Below are 22,596 nucleotides of genomic sequence, written 5' to 3'. Positions count from 1 at the left end.
GTGTGTTTAGGTGGATTTTCTCCAGTTCCTTCTTTGGACACAATTAGATGTCAGCTTGTTTTAGTGCAGTTTATCACATATGCAGAGGTTCAAACCAGAGAGACCAACGCTCCTAGATCTGGAGTTCTTGTATCCAGAAGAACAGGAGGTCAGTGCTGGGTCCACGTCAGATGGTTCACTGCCTAAGTAGTTTAGTAAAGCCTTACCGGCCATATCCTATATGATGCCTTAGATATTTACATTGGAAGGTCCACCTGCTCAGATGTTTAGGTCATCCAGTATGAAGACCTGCTTTCGGATTTTAAAAATGCATTGCATTATGTCGAGGATATCTGCTGGAAAATTGGAAAGATTCTTTGTAGGGCTTTTTAGTGCGACATTTCAGATGAGCATCCATTCATAACAACTCTCCACCCCAAACGCAGCCCACACACAACCACTAAACCAACCCACACGCTGACCTGTCAGACTGGCCAATCTGGCGCTGCCATATTGCCCTATAGGCTGCTTGATCCTGCTTGCCACACATCCTGAGGATCTGAATGCTTGTGAAATGTGCTTGCAGATGAGTGGGATATCATGATATTTTTTTTATCAAACTAAAATGTAGGGCAAGATTTAGGACAAGCCTTCATGTTTAAACATACATTTCCAAAATCCCATGCACAGTGTTAGGGGTATAAAAGCACAATTCATGAAGATGAAATTCAGTTTCAAGATCACGTTTCATTGCGGTACATAAAGCTTCAACACCAACCCTTCCTCGCAATAATTAGCATTGATAAATGCACCGCAGGAGATGTATAATAATAATCAGCATGACATTTCCATGAGTGAAGAAACCGATAGCAGCTCAAAGTGTTATATCACAGCATTAAAAAATGCTCCTCACCTCGGAGGTGTTAAAGTAAAGATTTCAGTTAAGCTAAGCAAACAGTAAAAATAGAGCACGGACGCCGAAGAGACTGTGCGGGTCGACTCAAACACATCGAATTACCATTGCTTTTAAAGCCATGGCCCTGCTCCCATTACACAATTTTAAATATATGAATTAAAATACATAACATGAAAGAATTCCACTTCTTTTATGCAAAGCTGTTCTATAACCTATTAGAATGAAATAGACATGCTTGAGGACGTGTGGCAATTTGAGATTTGTTGTAAACTTTAGTGTTAATTCGTCATTACAAGATGTGTGTCACACCCCATCAGCGGGCGGCAGAGCAGGCAGGGACTGCAATGCAACAACTTTGGGTTTTGAGGTCGTTTGCCGCTCCAGCCACGGGTTGATTCCTACTGTGACTCTACAAACTGGGCCAGGTACACACTCTTCACACTTGTATTTCAGGGTAGCGAGGGTGAGCAATCAAAGGCTTCTCAGAGAGATAGTTGTGGGATAAGAGCTCAGAGCTTAATAAACAACAGGCACAATAGCATAGAGTCAAGTCCAAAGATTATCTTAGTTAAAATAAAAGTGTTTTACTATCACAGCAAAATGCAGTACTACACAGTTCATTGGGGGCTCAGTTACTAGGTTGCATTCTCATTTACAATTCCTAGTCAAGAGTTATGCATGCTATGATGCCTTCGCTACTTGGTCGGATGCTCCACCAATGTTTATGGTGACTTATACAAAAGTAATTAAACTAGAGAGATGACCCCACTGTCCAAGGGAACAGGGCACTGTAAACCAGTAGAGAAATAAAACTTCCCCAGGGTAAATAAAGTAACACCAACACTTTTACCTACTCACATGCAATACTTACTATATAACACCATTCACACGATCAATGCATCAAAAGTTTAATGCCAGATATATACCCCAAGTTGAGATGTAGCGTGCAGTTTCACCAAATGCGGACACTCCTGGCCTGTAGGTGTCGGCATAGTTGTGAGGTTCTCCATAATGGGTAGTAAACACCAGTGTCATTAGCAGCTTACTACAGTTTTAGACATTGAATAATGTTTGGGACATAATGTCACACATCCACTCACCCCTAGTAATGAGGTCAAGTTCGGACAGGATTGACAACAGAGCACGTAGTTGCTAGATTCTGAAAACTAAATTAACAACAGGCAGGCAGACGCAAGCGTCCCAGCGTGACCACAGATACACATTGTCTTACTGGCCTCTGGTTCATTCATTCTCCTTCAAAGTTACTGTGGTCGGAGTTGATCAGTACTCACGTTAGGGTGTCGCACAACTAGTGGTCGTCCTACCCCTACTCTGGATCTCGTGACAATCCCAACTGAGCGAAGGATCTAAGTAAACTGCGTCATTACATTACAGCAGGAGAGCACTAGAACGTGCTCGAAGGCGGCCATCTTGGGGGTTTCAATTGAGCTTTATTGAGAGGCTCGTATGTGTTATCAGTACTCGCAAATGATCTACATTTGCACGTTGCCCCCATTTGTGTACAGGGGATGTGTGTTGTCAATTATTGACCGGGGTGTGGTAAGGAGCATAGGCAGACATCAGTTCAGATTTAGTGTTTAATGTGACACTGCGGTACCCCACGCTTAATATTAAAATAGCGTTATTGTATGCCAGTAGTGACTCTTATTTGCAATTTATGGGAGGGGGGGCATTGATGCAAGCGATGTAGTATCTTGCGTGGGGTGTTGCGAGAAGGAGGCCATTGGCTGCGCAGGCTAAGAAGATGGCGTTGTAGTGTTCGGACTGTGTCCGCGTGCAAGAAGCCCCTTATAAGTTCTTATACCATATACGTTGATGCTCGTCATAGCTCCCAGGTATTAAGGATAACATGTAGGGGGTAGCCCGATGGGGGAAGAGGGAAGATAGAGACGGGGTTAGCTATTATTTATTTTCCGCCCACAGGATATCGTCATTAAGCCGCCCAATGTGACTCGAGAGTCTGAAGATCCATTGATGCTCTTTTCTGGAAAGGGCTTCCTTGGTAATCAAAGGATGTGTTTTCAAGATGGTCCAATGTATGTCGTCTACAGTGTGATTTGCTTCTGTAAAGTGGGCACACATCCTTGTGTTGTTTTTTTTGCACCTGATGTTACTGAGATGCTCTGTGATTCTGATTTTACGGGGCGAGTTGTCATGCCCACGTACATGAGGTTGCAGGGACATGTGATTATGTATACACAATTGTGGGCGTTGCAATTAGTGTGTTTCTTTTGGTACCAAGTGAATGTGTCTGTAAGGGTGACCATTTTACTTGTCTTGTTGAAGGGACAGACTATACAATGCCCACATGGGTAGTGGCCCGTCACTGGTGGTAAGTCCCACAGTTGGATTCTCATGGGTGGCTCTTGTCCTTCAGGTTGTTTGTTCTTTTGAAGGCAAATCTGGGGGGGTCCACTGCGAAGTCTCCTATATTGAGAATCCTCCAGTGTTTATTGAGGATCCGTTTGATCATATTGGATTCAGGGGTGTAGGTGGTGACACGTGATTTGTTTTGTGTCTGTTTTTGACTTGGTTTCTAGAAGTGCCTCCTTGTTTGCGTTGCGGGCCCTCTTACGGGCTGTCTGGATTGTTTTTGTTCCCGTCTAGCCAGACGGGATGTCAGCTTCGAGGACTGTTTCTTAAAATCGTCCAGGTTGCTGCAGTTATGTCTAAGCTTCAGAAATTGTCTGGTATATTATATCTGGTAATTATATAAGTGTCTGGTATTGGGAGAAGATTTTAATACAGTGTTCATGCCAACCAAAAAAGTGATGGCAGTATGAGAATAGAGGCCATTGAAATGCCCGATTTGAAGATGAGATAAATCACTTCTGAAATGATGTAATACTTCGCATACTGGGCCCGATTCACAGAAGTAATCTAAGACAAAATCCTAAATGTACTACTTTTGGTATTCACAGAAGGCATTTAGTAATAGTAAAGTTAGGATTTTGTCTTAAGTCTGTCTTAAGTCTGTATTAAGTCTTTCCTAAATTTCTCCTAAGTTTGTCTTAAGTCTGTCTTTAGTCTGTCTTAAGTCTGTCTTAAGTCAAATTTAAGACAAAATCCTAACTTTACTACTACTAAATGCCTTCTGTGAATACCAAAAGTAGTAAGTTTAGGATTTTGTCTCAGATTAGTTGTGTGAATCGGCTCTACTGTTCTGAGGAGGAATAAATCCATGATTTTGAGTCCTGAAGAAAGCGTTTTTTAATTGGTTCATGTACCACCGAGATGTGTCGACGCCAAACCGTTTTAAATCCAACTTTATGAAATTCTGGGGAAGGAATAGATATTTATCCTACCAGTCCTTTTTTACGTCTGATGTTGGATCAGCTTATGTAAAACTGTGCTAAAAGGCTCTCCTTCTATATATTAGCTTTTGTTTACTGTTTTGATATCTTTGTGTAGTGTCCTCGTCGAATTTTAATATTACTGTGCACTGAATTATGTTTTTTATTGTACGCTATGTATGAACTTTATTGACTCTCTATACATGTTTTGTAATTTTAATCAACTCTCTGGGTCACAGAGTTCCTTTTAAAGAAAAAAATCAAAATAATTCTGAGCACTACATCTCAACTTGGGGTATATATCTGGTATTAAGCTTTTGATGCATTCATTGTGTGAATGGTGTTTATAAGTAAGTCTTGCATGTGAGTAGGTAAAAGTGTTGGTGTTACTTTATTTATGTAGGGAAAGTTTTATTTCTCTACTGACTTATACAAAAGCACAGACCAATGTATAGAAAATGCACAGGGGCAGTTCACTAGTGATTACTCCACAGGATGATTCTTAGATCAGTTCTAACAGTTATTTCTAAAAGAGGTGGCACCGGAAACAGTTTCCTCATAGCATAGCAGATTTATCTTTGTGTGATCAGTTCAGGCTTTTTGTCCTTCATGTTTTGGCCATACTCTACCTGCTCACGGAGATGCAACTTGTGCAGCCCTGGCAGGTGTGCATATAAGATCTACACCTTCAGTGTTGGCTCTAGTGATGTTGGGATAAGGCAGCATCCTTCCTCTTGACTTGGACCGCTGTGGGTGGGTTAGCACATGATTTTAAACATCTGATTGTACCCAACAATTTTTTTCCATTAAAAATTAAAAGAGGGTAATCTATTGATAAGGCACTTTATTCCCACAGCAATTTCCACCCTATCGTGCCCTTTACCATGATCTTACAGATGATGGAGTTATTTTGCTAGGCTGCAATAGTTCAAGCAAATAGTTCTATGTGAGTTCCAAATTCCTCAATGATATTACTCTTGGGATTAGTGATAATCTCAGCTGCTTTTGACAAATGAACTTGCAAATAGGATATCTTTGTGGGATCCCAAATATATCAGGGCACATGTCTTCTAGATCAAGACTGCGTTATATTTTAAGTTCCACCAGCAATATAGTCCAAAGAGAGGGTCACTTTGAAAGCTATAATTCAAGGTCTCTTGCTTTGTTTCCCAATTATGGAAATTTGAGAGCTAGTGAAAATCCTCACGTGAGAATAGAATATAATCGATTATAGTGGTGACTTGAGGATCTGTGAGTTAGATTAGTCGGATGATCATTTTCCAGCTGCTCGTTTACAACCCAGGTCCTTCAAATGCACCAAGATTACTATATCACGTTTATCAGCTTTGAGCACCGAGGCAACAATGGGGATATTCCATGTTCTTCTCTTATAGATTTCTAGGGCTAGCTGTACAAAACTTAGCAATGGCGATTTCCCGATAGCGATTTTTGCAAATCGCTATTTGGTAATCGCTATTACCAATGCACAAAAGGAATGTCTGGCCCATTAGTGCTTCGTAGTGGGTCGCAAATAGACCTACCTCATGAATATTAATGAGGCAGGTTGTAATTAGTGACCCAATAGGGTTCGCTACCATCACAGGGATGGTGGCCTGCTGGGGCAGCAGACTACCATGTCTGTGATTGCTTTTAAATAAAGGAATCCTTTTTTAAAAAATGTCTTCAATTGAGTGGTGTCGGGCTTATAATGGCTATTATAAGCTTGGGAGCTCCAACATTCCAATGCTTGTCTTAATGTTTCTACTTTTCTAATTTAGAACATTGTACTCTCAGAAGGTGGATTGTTCAAATCAATCAATCAATCAATCAATCAATCAATCAATCAATCAATCAATCAATCAATCAATCAGCATTTGTATAGCACAGCACTGTCACTGGGCACTGTAGGTGTGATGTCTCCATTGAAGAACCATGTCTTGAGTTTCTTCCTGAAGTCTGCCAGGGAGGGTGCTGTTTGAAGATGGAGGGGTGGATTGTTCTTGGTCTTGGCCGCAATGTAAGAGAAGGAGCACATCTGCGATGGATGTGTGGGGTGTGTGCACGGGCTAGTGAGGAGGAGCACAGGTGTCTTGCAGGTAGGTGGAATTTTAGTCATAGGGTGATGTAAGCCTGTCCTTGATCATGCAGAACTTTGCGTCAGGATCTTGAACTGGCATCGCATCTGGATGGGGAGCCAGTGCAGATTTCTGAGGTGGGGGGTCATATGGGTCTGTTTGGGAAGGTTCAGGATGAGAATGCCTGCAGCATTCTTTAAGGTCTGGAGTCTTTTGAGGAGCTGGCTGGACATGCCGGCTTAGAGAGGATTGCCGTAGTTGAGGCGGCTGGTGATGAGGGCCTAAGTGACGGTCTTTCTGGTGTTGAGTGGGATCCATCTGAAGATTCTGTGGAGAGTGCGAGCTATAATAGCCTGATAGCCCTTTCCCTAGTTATCGGCCCTCGCCTGCAGCTCGGGCCTATAACCTGGGCTCATAACAACCGGCATAGCCATCGGCAGCGGACTATAAGGCTATATGATAAACTTTGGTATCCTGTGTATTGTACCGGTTGAACTGTGTAGTGTTTAGCTCTGCTGTAAGATTAAAGTACATTCTTTTTCATTAAAAGATGCACTATGGCCTGGACATTATATAATTGTGTTTGTTAGATGACTTTTGAGTTCTGAACTTCACATTACCTCACTCAGAAGCCTCTCACTGTTCACCCTCAATACCCTGAGAGTCAAGTTTAGAAAGGTTCGTACTAGGCCCAGTTTGTGCACCCATAGTGGGACAGACCCAACTATCTCTAAGGCAAGCAATCTCGACCATCAGAGTAGGGCCCAGTAGCTTCTGTCTGTTCTGTGGCTCACTGAACATGCTCTGAAAATGCCCAGCAAGTATAGATCTGGATATCATGCTATTACTATGCTTAAAACACTTATCTTAAAGTTGGCATGACACAGTAGAAAATAGAAATACAAATGGGGGGTATTGACTCATTACTAGTGCATCCTGGCACATAATAGAACAGGGGAGGGGTTCCCAACTAAGTAAGAGATCTTTGGCATTTTTCTAGAGTGAAAAGTAATTTTGGTCATACAGATTGGCAAGATTCTTGTACACACAAATCCAAAGATTAATTTTAGGGTACGCTGAATAGCCATCTAGAAGAGCATCAGGTAACTCCTAAGCATGCAAATTGAACAGCAGGACTTCTGTCAAGCATTGATTGATTGTATAGCCGCTGAAGCAGTAAAGCTGTTGTTGTTGAATGTACACTCAATGTTTAAATAATCAGCTTGAAATAAATAGCATTATATCATCAGCATAATGCTTTAGCTTGGCGATGGATGGGTGTGCTGAGAGAGAAGCATTTCTATGGTGTATAGTAATCGCCAATGGAGAGCAATGAAGAGCATATAAACTCAATAAGTGGCACCATGGCAAATACCTTTGTCACCCTAGTGGAACCTGTGACTTGAGAATTTACTATTATAGTTGCAGTAGTGTCTTGATACAATCATCCTATAAGTGTCTGTCTCAGGGCCCTTAATATCGGATATTTGCAGTTCAGTTTATAATAAATAATAATAATTCCACATTTGTAAAGCAAGAACATACCTAGGGGTATCCAGGCACTGGGGGTCTATTAGGGAAATAAAGTGAGCTATTGCTCAGAGTCACAAGATGCTGAGCTGAGCTGCCTTCAGGGATCGAACTGTGAGCCCTGGGCTCTCGAGTCAGCCATTCTGTCCGCTGCGGCGCCACACCTCTCCCTAGTTTCAGATACCCTACTTGCAATATTAACCAATTTTGCATCTAGGTTTTCCATCTTGAAGATAAGGGATGCCACTGTTACTTCTTCTGTGTTGCTGATCTCTTTCACCTCTTTCAGGATATGATCTAGAATTTATAGAATTATTCCAAATTGATCTTTAGCGTTTATGTCCCCAGCAGAAGTTGGCATGCAAGTAGATTTATACAAGCCCTTCTAGGTATTTAGTGGGAAGGTCCCTATAGGAACCCCTGCCACCTTTACGTGGTATATGGTATCAACTGCCCTGGAGCCAGCATTTAAAACTCTATTGATGATGTTGTTGCTATGGGGGAGAGCGTCCTCTTGGGCATACGTTTGTCCATTCCCCCATTCTCTATGCATGGTCCAGTACTAAGTCCTGGTGTATCTTCTCTCACTTTTACTCTGCTGTCACTAATCATTGGTCATAGCAAATAATTTTGTATGAGGCATCCCCACTAGGTGAACTGCCAAGACAAAGATACGGTTTGGAGTAGCTGTATATAATTATTCTGCTTTTAGCTATTTGACCACTCAAGTTCCAATATTGACTGCTTCACCCTTCCTTCTATGTCGTCTCTACCATATTTACTATTGGGTTCCTGCTCCTCAACACTTACACCTAGTGGAAGACTATAACCCTTGTTCAAAAAGAGTATATGGACAACTCTTTAAAGAGGTTTGATTCCAAGTTTGTACCACCTGGTACTGCTCCAGAGGGGGCTCATTCTAAGAGGTGTCCTTGAAGAAAATAGTAAGAGTATTATTTTATTTAATATGGAATTTTTGGCTCCAGACTTTGGAGCTTGCTGTGGGGTGGGGGGGCACAACCACTCTTACCACCAGTACCCCATGCATTGGTCCTTTAACCCTCTACTTGTGCTCTTTCTTTTGTACTCAATAAAGCAGGTCAAAATACCAGGTACAGATATTAAAAGAAAAATCAAGTCAAACATGGCAAAATGATTAATTTCCAAGCTGCCATAATAAACCACTTATATTTTGTATTACTAATTATGCCCATCAGAACAATACATGAATGGCCTAGTTTGTACCTGTTGTCCACTATTTCAACCTCAAATGTGTATGCCTGATGGTCATCCTGCAACAGCTGATTCAAATGAGCAGCCTTTGATAAGAGTGTTGTCACTGCTGATGCCACGCCATGGTGGGGAGATGATATACCAACCCTTTGAACAAGTTGTGGTGCAACACTGATCAAATCTTTGCTTTTCACCTTGTGAATTACTCACATTTTTTTTATTCCTTGGAGTTTTATTATTCACAGGGTGCAGTAGTTGATTTATTGTCAAATTGATTACAGACAGAACTCTGGGGCATATTTACTAGAAACTAGCGGAGTGCGGTGTTATGCCTAAATTGGTAACGCTGCGCTCTGTCACTTTCAAAACGCAGGGATGCGATGTATATGCAAGAATGCAGCGCACCCCTGCATTTCCCCTTGTGCTGCCGCTAAAGCAGCTGCCTTCCAGCACATAAACAATCTTTACAGGCACTTTGCTGTTTCTATGATGAACATTGACACCATTGATCCAAGACAATTATACAAAGGAACTCCAGTGTTAGCTTGTGGTGCGTCAGTTCGACAAAATAGAAGTGCCTACCTGGCAAATACTTCTGGGATTATGCAAGATCACTCCCATATAATTTATTAGGCTAGATTTCAGTTGGGCTACAGCTCTGAGGCACATTTTAATGTTCTGTTTCTCTTTCTTCAGAGCACTAGCAAGCGGATTTTTGAATTGGATATTATTTGAAATGACAATGAGTGGCAGATGTAAATATGCAAATTGTACTCTAATTTGTTATATTCAAATCAAACATAAATCATTCTGTGATGTCCAGAATGCCTCTATCACATTGCTCAAGGCTGCAGTAAAAAGGTTTGTACAGATTTATCAACATGAAGCTTTTTTCTTGGTGTGCTCTAAAGAACAGGTTGGGACTGATTTACACAAGCATTTATGGGCAAGGGAAGTAGAACTACAGGAGTATTCTTTTATGTACTCTTACATGGTTTTGAGAATCTCCCACAGAATGAATGAATGAATGAATTAATTAATCTATATTTATAGAGTGCATGACTACCAAAGGCCTCCCAGCGCTGAAGACAAAGAAAACAATAAAAGGATCATTTAAGGGAATAGCAGGGTCTTTAGAGCTTTCCGAAAGGAAGAGTGGCTAGTTTCAAGCCAAATCTTATCTGGGAGTAGATTCCACTTTTTAGAAGCGATGGTGGCAAACATCCGACCCCCGCTCCGAGCTCTCTGCACTCTAGGGGTTATCGCTAGGCGTTTTGATTCCGAGCGTAGAGTTCTCTTGGGGAGGTAGGGGGAAATGATGGATCTGAGAATAGGAGGCGCCCTCAAGGACATTACTTTGTGCGTGATACAGAGAGCCTTGAACTGGATTCTTTCCGCCACTGGCAGCCAGTGCAGCGAGGCAATCAGAGGACTGGAAGCAGTCATGTAGGGAGCCTGCATCAGGGAGCGGGCCGCACAGTTCTGAACCCTTTGGAGCTTTTTTATCACGGAACTGGGGGCTCCAAGGTAGAGAACGTTAGCATAGTCAATTCTGGGAGAATATTCCTGATCATTTTGAGGATTCCAAAGCACGTGGCTGCCACTTTCCTTGCTTGTACATTAAAATCAAGTTTGTGGTCAAACCACACTCCAAGACTCTTTATATGTTCTCTAGGCGTGGCTGGCCAGAAAGCCTTGGGGTTAATGTTGGTGGGTTTCCCTAGGAACATCAGCTCCATTTTTTCGCCGTTTAATTTAAGGAAGGAGTTATCCATCCAGTTGGCAATGTGCTCCATGCAGTTAGCCAAACCGAACTGCTCCTTGTCCATATGATTTAGGGAAACAATCAGCTCTGTGTCATCTGCGTATGAGACGATCTTCACCCCGAATGGCCTAACCAACTCACCCAGAGGACGCATATATACATTAAAAAGCGTGGGGCTCAGGGAGGATCCCTGAGGAACCCCACAATGCAATGGCATTCTCTCCGAGACAGAGTCATTCTCAAAGACTTGAAATGATCTATCACTAAGAAAGGATTCTAACCATTTAAGCAGGATTCCTGAGACTCCGATCTCTCTTAGCCTTTCCAACAAGATAGGGTGGTTGACAGTATCAAACGCCGCGCTGAGGTCCAGTAGCACAATGGCTACAGACCCTCCCATGTCTAAGATTTTCCTTGATTCTTCCACCACGGTTAGCAATGCAGTTTCAGTGCCCTGCTGCGGTCGGAAACCGGTTTGAGAGGAGTGAAGACGGTCATTTTCTTCCAAAAATGTAGAAAGAATGTTGTTAACATACCTTTCACATATCTTAGCGGCCCCAGGCAGCAGCGAAATGGGTAGAAAATTAGAAAGGATTTCTGGGTCGAGAGAGGGTTTCTTGAGGAGGGCTCTTACCATGGCCTGATTCCATAAAGATGGTACCACCCCCATAGAAAGAGAGAGGTTAATAAGGTCAAGAGTAACGGGACCAATGGCGTCAAACGCTTGGTTAAAAAGAGCCGGGGTAATCACGTCTTGAGGGGAACCGGATTTAAGCTTATGAGCATAGACTTTTAAGGTGTTCAGATCCATCGAGGGGATAGCATCGATTCCAGACTCAGACATTTGTACAAGGCCATGGAAAGGGGTATCTCCTCCTAGACCTGAAGGGGTAGGAAAGGTAGAGTAAATGTTATCAATCTTTTTAAAGAAAAATTAGGCCAAGTCATTACACCGTCCCAAAGGGTCGGCCAGTAAGGGAGTAGGCTCCGGAGGCTTAATAAGGGTTTTAGCAATTTAAAAAATTTCTCGAGGAGTGTTCGCGGCAGAGAGAATCTTCTTCTCATAGTACTCTGCTTGGGCCTGTCTAATTGCGGCTTTATAGGTTTTGATGGATTCTCTATAGTTCTGTTTTTTGGTCACAGAGAAATCCTTCCTCCAACCTCTTTCCAAACGTCTACAAGTTTGTTTAGGCGCCCTAAGTTTGGGGTTATACCATTCAGGACCATGAATATCTTTCTTATTAATGGTCCACTTTTTAGGGATTAGAGAGTCTAGCGAGGATTCCAACCAACTAGTCACTTTTAAATTGGCTGTCTCGGGATCTTTTCCTAAGAGAGGGGTAGATTCTTTAAGAGTCGCTGTCCAATGGTCAATATCAAGTCTAGACCAATTACACTTCCAGACCTTAGTCTTGGATCTTAGTTGGGCCCCATCTTGGTGAGTCCAGGTAAAAGGAATCAGAAAATGGTCGGACCATGGCAGCGGAGAATGGTTACCTATTGTAATGTCCATACTATTGGAGAACAGTGGGTCCAATAAATGATCCATCCAACTCCTTATTAATAAAAGTGAAAAAGGCAAAGTCAGTTCTGTGTGTACTATTTGTACATGAATAATCCCTTTGGATTCATATTTAAGCCATTTTGAGGCCACAATACACAAAGGCAGACAAGAGTAAGTACAAGACTACCACATGAGTACTTCTTTACCTTTCTCCAATACATTTTGTCGGCAGGCACCATTGTTACTATTTGCTCTTACTATACAGGTAATGAGCACATTAATAGTTACAGTACATCCCAGTGCAATAGTGAAAATATAGGATTTAAGGTTTTGCCTTTTTAACTTGATTTGAGGTTACTATTTCACAGAACAACATCCCAAATATTGAAACAAATTCTCAGGAATAAATTGAGTCTATTAATCATACCAAACATATTATGTTTATTTCATCACATTTTGTTATACTAGGTCTAAATAAATTGATAATAATTGTACAAATATTACACACATAATCATGTGCTGCATAGACTGCAAGAGTTTGTGAGCTGTTGTGCTACACTTGTAGTTGCATTTTCAATACATTTCTTATATACTTGGTAATGCCGTTATGGTCTTAGAGATGTAAATTAACACTGATTTTAAGTTCACATACTTTTTGGACAAACCTCAAATAAAGTTCACATTTAAAATAAAGGTCATCGCACATTCTGCTAAAATGGGCATGTTAGAGCCTTCCAAAGCATACACAAATTTCCCAAAAGATTATGGTTGTCAGAAAAAAAGGATTAGGAGGGGGGAATTCTTTCTACTGTCCACTTCTGAATTGTCCACCAATGGGATGCTGATAATTGAATGGGACAATAGATTTTATTTTACATGTAGTTCAAGATGTAAAAAACAGAGCTGTAAAACTTGACATTTATTCCTCTAATTGAACTGAGATAAGCTGTGCTTTCCCTGCTATCTGCTCTGACTGTATATGTGCAGTGCTTAATTTGAGCCAGTGGTTTCTGGTGCTTCGCACTGGCACTTAATTGTCAGCAGTGGTGCTCGCTGATAATGTAAAAGTAACCACAACAACAGCTGATTATCAATTCAATATACATTTAAAATGACTACTATCTGCCGCCCAAGCCTTTCTTATAGATTTGAGGGCCTGAAATAGTCTGGAATTGCCACACTTGCAGGAATGTGATGGTTAGTAGTTGTGGTGGAATCATCATTTACAGCATGTCAGGGGCAATGTGTGGTGCAAGCTGCAGTGGCCTCCTGACAAGAGCCCTTGCAAGTTTTACAAATTAAGCACTGAGGGTAGTGGCACACTGGAGTCCTCTGTCTTCAAGGATATCTGCACCAGGAACCAACAAAACCTGCAGTGAAGGGAGCCCAAAACCACTTCACAGCTCACACCACTTGCATTTGTCGTCATCAGTTTCAGAAAGCCATGGGTCTTAGACACTCCATGAGAAGACGGTCTGACACCAACCTCCACTAAATTGCAATTGACCACTATAGGCCAGTAACGTGTGCCCATTGGGGAAACAGCCATTACAATGAGGCTGTTTACCCGCATACCATTACAAGGCATGCGTTACCAGACATGCTTTGTAACAATGCGTAGTCATTACTACGCATTTTTTTTACAATTCATGTGATTTTACCACGCACGCTTTTACAACAAATTTTGTTGTAAATGTATGTGTGGTAAAAGCAAATACCTTGTAAAAAAAATATAGACGATCTACATCGTTGTGAGGAACCAGAGGCTCTTCCATTTTCCCACAACGACGTGCACCGCCCCTTAGACCCTACGTGCAGCAAGAACCAGGAGGCGAGAGAGGAACCACGAGGAGAGAGGGGTAAAGGGGATTAGGCCTGGGGTGGGAGTTACTTTTTTAGAGTAAAAGGGGGTCGGGTGGGGGGTGTAGTGCAGGGTACTGTTTTAGGGTTTAGTGTAGAGTCAGGGGTGGTCGTGCAGGGTAGTGTTTTAGTGTTAGGAGAGTACTGGGGGAGGGGAGGGCTGTGAAGGTTAGTGTTTTAGCATTTAGGGTAGGGTCGGGCGGTTGTGCAGGGTAGTGCTTTAGGGTAGGGAGAGGACTGGGGTCAGGGGGTGTCATGCAGGGTAGTGTTTTGGGGTTTAGGGTAGGTCAGGGGGTCAAGCAGGGTAGGGTTTTAGGGTAGGGAGGGTATTGGGGGTTGGGGGATGGTCGTGCAGGGATGGTGATTTAGGGTAGGGAAAAGATTAGGGGTTGGGCATCATGCAGGGATAGTGATTTAGGTTTTAGGGTAGGGAAAGGATTGGGGCTCGGGGGGATCGTGCAGGAGTACTAAATTAGGATTTAGGGTAGGGCAGGGTAGTGTAACTTACCTTAATTACTTTTACCTAGAGAATACATTTACCACGCAAGCCTATGCGTTGTAATGTCATGCGTGGCAAAGTCATATTTGTGTTAGCAGTATGCATTGGAATAACAGGTAGTGTGAATGACAGCGCGTTGTAATACCTGCGTTGTAATGACACATGCGTTATTAGTACGCGCTGTAACATGTCATATTCGTCTCTATGCATCCTTGCTCTGATAAGATGGAAACTGGTGCAAGGCCAGGTGATGACTTATTCATCTGCTTACCCTGCATTCTGAAAGGCATACCAAACCAGCCTGAATCTGCATTCTAAAAGGCATACCAAACCAGCCTGAATCTGCATTCTGAAAGGCATACCAAACCAGCCTGAATCTGCATTCTGAAAGGCATACCAAACCAGCCTGAATCTGCATTCTGAAAGGCATACCAAACCAGCCTGAATCTGCATTCTGAAAGGCATACCAAACCAGCCTGAATCTGCATTCTGAAAGGCATACCAAACCAGCCTGAATCTGCATTCTGAAAGGCATACCAAACCAGCCTGAATCTGCATTCTGAAAGGCATACCAAACCAGCCTGAATCTGCATTCTGAAAGGCATACCAAACCAGCCTGAATCTGCATTCTGAAAGGCATACCAAACCAGCCTGAATCTGGTGCCAATACATTATTTTTCGTGAACTAAAACCACGAAATAATTCCAAAATTTCAGGAGCAGACTGGGCTGCTGCAGCACCTTGCAAACTGAAACAATTTCCAACTGAATCGACCTTTTTATGATTTCCGTCATCGCAATTAGATAATGAATGTTGGGACGACAGCCGCTCACGCGTCAATTCAATCTGTCTGATCTGACTAGTTTCTGCATCACTTTTAAATGCCGATAGGTGAAACTCTTGATTTAAAACATTTTAATCGAGCTATTGACCTATGTCGTTTTTTATGAGGGAGTATTGCAAAAACACCTATGAAATATCTTTAGGCATTTACCATCTCTAATCAGTAGATTAAAATCTGTCTACAGCTAAGTGACATAGAAATTATTTTCTATATTTATTTCCTGAGTCCCCTATCTAGGTGGTATTAATATTTTATTAATAAATCCTTAACAGTGTCATTTATTTTATTCTCCTGTATTGGTTGAAAAACAGAATAAATGCTTATTAATCTGGACTGTGATGTTCAAATTTCCTAAAAGTAATCTGATATTTGTATAAGAATAACTATACCAAAAAATAAGCTTTTTTCAGTATCAGATGGGGTTAAGATGGAACTTTTAGAAACAGTGCTTTCAGTTTGTTCTTTAAACGTTTGAACTACAGAATGTCTCCTCTGCCTTACTAAAATGTGCATTATTTGCTTTTTTGTAAACATTTCTAATGATAAGATGCTCAATGACCAGTAATTGCCCCACTCCAGAACATTTGTTCGATGCTCTATATTCAAGAGAATCACTTTTTTCTGATAGTTTTCATTTTTTAACTTAGATGTAGGAAACTCTGAAAACTTTTGTACTTCACCTTTCTTTCTCATATGGTCCCACAAGAAGAAGGCACAGGCTCTCTGATTCCCAGACTGCTCTACTGGGCTCTTGCAAGGGTAGAAGGGCACTACAAAATTAACCACACAACTTGGTGTACATTTCTCCCATCGCATATTTGCTTGATCATAATCTAATTTACTGTAGAGTGCCTCCTTGCCAAGCTAGGATAAGAATAGAGCTAATCTAGCAACCATTCCCTTCAATTCTGCTTATATCAGCAGTAGGTAATGAGTAGATACATAAGCAACGCTCTGTATCATTTACAAAAATGTCCATAATATTCAGAGTTTTCATTAAATTGGAGTAACTCTTTAATTTGACCTTTAATCTTTATGCAAAGTGTTTCAGTTGCAAAAGGGAGCTACATATTCTCCAATCCAGCTGCTAAGTCAGGTGCAAGAACCTATCTCAAGAAATTCCTACAAATGTAGAAAAATAATTGGATAGTATATTACAGTCCAGGCAAGGTATGTTTTCAAGGGCTTGTTAAAGAGTATCAATCCCTGAACAGTTAAGTTTCCATATTACAGCCTCCGAATAGAAAAACTGAAATATGACTTATTGATTGTCAAATTGGATTTACCTCTCTATCACATAATGCATATTATTATTTGACAACACAATAAGTAGTACATATAACGTAAATTAATCATACATTTTAGGCCTCCCTCTGAAACCCGATTTGTAAGCTATGGTAGAGTAAGGCCGCCATTTTGATATGCGCTGGGACTGAGCTCACACAATACCGAAACAATCTAATTTTGGGAGAGACCACTTACTAACCCTTAGAAGCTAGGCAGTAGATGATGAACATGACACTGACATGAAGAACATCAAATGTAGTGGTCAGGAATTATGATAAAATATGTCAAGAATCTCTGAGGAAACGAGGGGTACTAATTATTAACCCCAATCACTTGGGGGTGTGGTTGACCAGAGCTAGGCACCCTCTGATGCTGACTAGTAATGGAGTATGGTGATATACAAGCTCTTAGTTCATCCTGATGAATAGTTGTGGAGTGCTGGTATTTAGGCACTCTTTGTAGCTGACCATCAATAGAGGGAGGTCTGAGTAGTGTTACTAGATCGTAATGCACAAAGATATACCTTTCGACTCAGAAGCTATGCTGGAGGCTGAGACTTTTCAGTGGTGCAAGGCTACAAGCTGGAGCTGAATGTTTTTTTGTGGTCCGGTCGTATCTGTGGCCTTCACACTCTAGAGTTCCCGAGTGGTACAAGGCTGTGAAACTTAACGGGATTGTACGTTTTTTGGGGCATCTGTGGCAGGTTGTACCAGTCCTCCAGGGATTAACATTTTCTAACTCTAGTCTTTCAGAAAATACTTTATACCTGCTTCTCAGGTGTTTCAACGTTTACGAACTTTGAAGGAAATCTTCCTCTCTTAGTTAGACAGGAATTCTTCTAACAGGCGAGGGGAGAGTCTTCTGTTCTACTCTTGCTTGCTCTCCACACATGTGTTCTTGCAACAATTGGTAAAATCGTAACACATCTATGGTTTCCAACAACTTATAAAGCAAATAAACCCAAACAATCACAGGTTCTCAGCCTATGCTTTACCTCAGTGTGATCCAGTACCTATTTCAGAAACACTTTTAATGTGAAGACAATGGGCTTTTTTATGAGTTTGGTGGTCCACGCCCTGTAGACCCATGGTGGCAGTCTCGCCACTGCTCTGGGACTGCCGCAACCCTTGAGGCCGCAATATGCTTGACGGGACCGTGGCATATTACAAGTTTCCTCTCTGCCATGGTTTTCATGGCGGTGAGCCTGCTATTAAATACGTGGTGGAGAGGAAGCAAATGGGCCCTACAGGGCCCCTGGTGCCTTAAGCCATATGGATGCTGCAGCAGTCCATGCCGTGCAGGTAATGATGTTGACGTTCCCATTGCAGTGCCTATTTCATAGACACGGCCATTGGGAATGCGTAAGTACCGCCTGCCAGACAGGAGAAAACTCCAAATCTGGTGGGTGTTGCGGGCCCTAAGCTAAGTTGTTTGTGCTACTGTAAACAAATATGACACTCCAAATCTTTCCGTAAACTCTTCCCTAGTAGTCCCAAACTCTACCCAACCCGATCCCATTCTGACCTTGAAGGAATCAAAAAAAATCACCCCCCTTCCTGGTTTCATCTGTCCTCCACCTCATGTTGGGGCAGTTCCTTCTTTACAAAGGGAGAAACATGTGATATATGTTTTTGACTGATAGATAAGGCATCTGTGTAAAGCAGTGTCCCTATGGAGTCCCGTGTATTGAAAGCTTTGAAGCTGGGATTTTGGCCACAGTGCTCCAGACATAATGAGGTATAAAATAGGGCAATTAGGCATGAGCCACTGCAAGTCTGCGAAGAAAAAGTGATTACTTCTGCTAACACTAGAATCCACCCTTGTCAGCACTCAGGTCTTTGCCACTCAGTGCTCCACTGATTAAGCAGGCAAGCTGCCTGCAGCTGCCAGAGTACCCCATTGAACTTGGGGTGTAGTAGGAAACTCGATTCTTCATTTCTAAGAAGACACTACTGTAAATGATAGCACATTTTAAGTTTATTGAGTTTGGGAGATGGGAGACTTCTCCAAAACTGCTGCAAGATTGAGTGCACAGCTTCACTTTTTAGAAGGAAAATTCCATGGTGATTAGAAGGCGAGTAGGTGATTTTTTTTTACCTTTTGGGACACTAATCCTAAATTATCCCTGAAATAATTGATCCCCAACCCCCCTTTATATCAGTAAAACACACGTAAATATTGAAAGGACTATTGCAAAGACAAGCTCGATAGTAAATCAGATTGAGAGCACAGGACCAAATACAGTGCTGAGATCAAGTGGCCTGTTGCTGGTCTGTCGCTCAATATTACCCCTATCATCTGGAGTCATTAGCATCTAGATGCTTTTTCCTAATGAGCTACCGAGTCCATGAGATTGCCAGGGAATTCCATCAGTATATACTTTTGATTCCTCAACCATTGGCCGAGTCCCAGGAACATGCATGTGAAATGACAAGAGAAAGGAAACGCATTTAGTCTATTGACAAAATATATTTTTTATAAACATATCAAAAATCTAATTACAATTACAATAGGTTTTACTCTGGTATCTATTTACCATCATTTTTGGCACACTACAGATAGTAGAATAGTATCTTTTTTAATTTCAGAGATAAGCCCATTTAGCACATCTGTGCTGGAAGTCACCATAGAACGACAGGCCAACACACTGAAGGCAAATGTAAATGTTGTTCCCCTGCTTACATTAGAAAAAGAACAGTTAATGGGACACTCAACATACCCCTATTTTAACTGTCTTTAGATCAGCATAGAAGTGCATTAAAAAACAGTATGGAAACTGTGATCTGCATGCAATAGGGTGGGGTGTAAGTGAGCATGGGGGTGTGTTCAAAGGTGTGGCAAAAAAAACGAAAATATTCTGTATATTTCTTGGTCTTTCACTTTCGAATAAAAAACATATAAAATAAGACACAGCTTAAATGAAAAATACATTTAAAAAGATTAATCAGTGAGAAATGCACTATAGTACATTATGAAACCTCTATTAGTTAATGAACTGCAGAGGTCTGTGTGTGTAACCAGAGAGCCACTGAATTGAATTTTGGTTGGTGCAGTGGAAATAAGTGACTTTTGTATTTTTAGTGCTATGAGGTCCAGGCCTGTGAAAGTAAGCACTGTGAATATGTAAGTCATCATTTTAAACTTGCATTATTCACAATGTAAGACAGACTGCTACAAAATTTGCAAAAGGTTTAAGATAAAATAGTGCTTCCAAAATATGGAATTTAGTGCTACCTAGAATGTTCGTAGTGATTTTTTTTTTATATATATATAACACTCTTTTAAAGGCATGCACTTCACTGCTCAGCTGGTAACTTCCTTGCACTACCACCAAAACAAATAATTTTTTGTCATTACAGAGCTTCAAGTGATTCCAATAATTGAAGCCAGTACCTGCTTCCAATTACATATGTAGATTAACCAGTTACACACATTTGAATTTCATTCAGGCAAGCAGGCACCCAGGCAAGCAGGCTCGTTTATTGTTTAGCTGTGTACTCCTCTATCCATTTCACAGGAGACTCCGCCTGCCATCACGTCATGCTCGTGCCCGCTCACATATTACGTGAGACTGGAAGCCGGAAGCCTCCCAGCCTGTCTGAGTTGGCCTCAACTCTCTGCTTTAGGGTGAAAATCAGCTCTCCTGTGTCACTTTCGCTCCCTCGCTACTACGCAGTGAGGAGACCACAGATTACAGAGCCCCCAAGCCCACAGGGTTCACATCTGTTGTCATCTGTTGCCATTCAGGTTTGTTTCTTCCCTGCTGGCTCCAGCTTTTACCGCTGTGCACCTCAGTGAGACAGTCATGGGCACACGTAAGTGTGCTGGAAGGCCGCAAGTCATTTCTCCCCTCACCAAAACCACCTCAATCTATCGGATGTTGCAGAGGGCACTAGGGGTGGTATCATCGGAGATCGAGTTGACAGAAAGAAGACCATCGCTGGGCTCAGCGGCATCTTTTCACCTATTGGCTAGCTTACCTGAAACAAGAGCAGTCAATGACGGTCCAGAGGCTGTACATAGTAAGGAAGCTAGGGGGCTTTGATACTCCACTGTGTGCAGCTAATGGAGGCCGTTTTTCTGAGTTCCACAGTACAGAAATCCAACAAACTGCAAAACAAACACAGAGGGTAGTTCGGAGCAAGCAGAACAAGGTGGTCACAAATGAAGCTTTCAAAACAGGCCCCTCCATCCCTGCCCAGGAGCCTAGTGAAAGTGCAAGAAGGGGCTCTGACACACCACCTAGCTGATTGGTCCGTTTAGTGGAGGAAACAGCAGAAAGGGTCAAGGAAATTCTGTGTACAGAACTCACAACGGTACTGGCACGGCTGGCCATGATTTAACAATTATATGAAACCCTAAATAAACAGGCCCCAATGCAGGCACCTTGAGAGGAGATAAGGATGCCTGCTGTAACTTCGCTCTCCACCCTAGGAGCTTAGCCATGACCTGTGTGAGCAGAAGCCCTACCCCCACTATCCCTGCACTGGCACCCAGAGTCATTACAACAACCTATGGGCATCCAATAGGACATCAGTGTCTAAATGGGAACTCAGGTTGGGTGGTGGGCCCACCTAACAGTAATAAGCTGCCTGTCATAAATTTACCACCTGCAGCAAGCCCCTATGTGACTATCATTGCAGGAGTCCCTGAACTACGGAAAGAGCAAGGAGAAACCCAAGAGGAACTTTCTAATAAATGTATGAACTGGCTCGTAAGAAAAAAGAACTTTCCAATTTTGTTGGCAGATGGCATCCTCCTAACACGTAGAGTGGGGTGGATTGGGCAGGGCCGGGCAGATCGCCCTGGGGATTGCACTATCATTAATTTTTAAAACCTGAATGTGGTGCGGAAACTTCTATTCGACATTGCACATAGGCCACTAGGGGAGTCACAAATTGCTCTCTTATCACTGGATTATTTTTACAAACCAAGACCCTTTGCCACCCACGAGCACCTCACACCACTACCACTACCACTCTCACTTCCATCTCAGCTTCCATATGCAGAACGAATTCTGTCCAAATAGAATCCATAGTGCCTTGAACAAACACCAGAGGAGGGTTGAGGATTTCTACTCCATACCGGCCTACAACCATTTTGCCTGTTTGGAAGGGACTGCTTGACCTTTGCCCAATGGGCAAGATCTACAAGACAGCTCACTCGTACTTGGCTTGAAAGTAAGCATCTCGCTTACCCCTAGTGGATTGTCTGGTTTTGTAAGGGAAAACGCTGCCCATGGGACAAAATTCAACATGGTTGACCATACAAGGAATACCAAAAGATCTTATATGGAAATAGGAGAGGGAGGCTGTCGACATGTATGCCCTACCTTGAGAGAACAGCACTTGGGTCAAAACGAGAGTCTATCTACTGCTACAGTTGGCAGCGTTACTGGAACATGCGACCCAAATCCCATGGGAGGCAGCAATACCACCCCTGAACCAAACAACTCATCAAGAACAGAGGTGGCACCCCGACAGGCAAAGCAAAAGGGTAGCATGGAGGGGGTTACTAAAACGGTAACCACAGGATCCCATACTAATGTTATTTCTTGGAATGTGGCAGGCTTGGTACCAAAACGTGAGCGCCCCAAGTGGTGTGAGTTTATTGAGCAGTTTGATTTATGCCTCTTCCAAGAGACATGGTCCCTGCAACTCCTTTACCATGCAGGCTATGTCAATTTACAAAGGCAACTGCATCCCCTTCGGGGAAGGGAAGACCCTCAGGGGCCCTTACAGCCTGGGTGAGGACTACAGTGGAGGGGGTGTTCAGAGAGGTCAAGTTTCA

The 22,596-nt window shown here is 42.3% G+C and overlaps 1 protein-coding gene across 1 annotated transcript in view; it reads right to left on the bottom strand.

Moving 5' to 3' along the window:
- GABRB3 (gamma-aminobutyric acid type A receptor subunit beta3) overlaps nt 1–22,596 on the bottom strand; it is a 1,060,293-nt gene that overhangs the window by 644,466 nt on the left and 393,231 nt on the right. The window lies entirely within an intron of this gene.

This window comes from Triturus cristatus, chromosome 8 (assembly GCF_964204655.1).
Source record: "Triturus cristatus chromosome 8, aTriCri1.1, whole genome shotgun sequence".
Classification (NCBI taxonomy): Eukaryota; Metazoa; Chordata; class Amphibia; order Caudata; family Salamandridae; genus Triturus; species Triturus cristatus.
The sequence above is the reverse complement of the archived record's forward strand: the minus strand, read 5'-3'. Positions and strand labels throughout refer to the sequence as shown.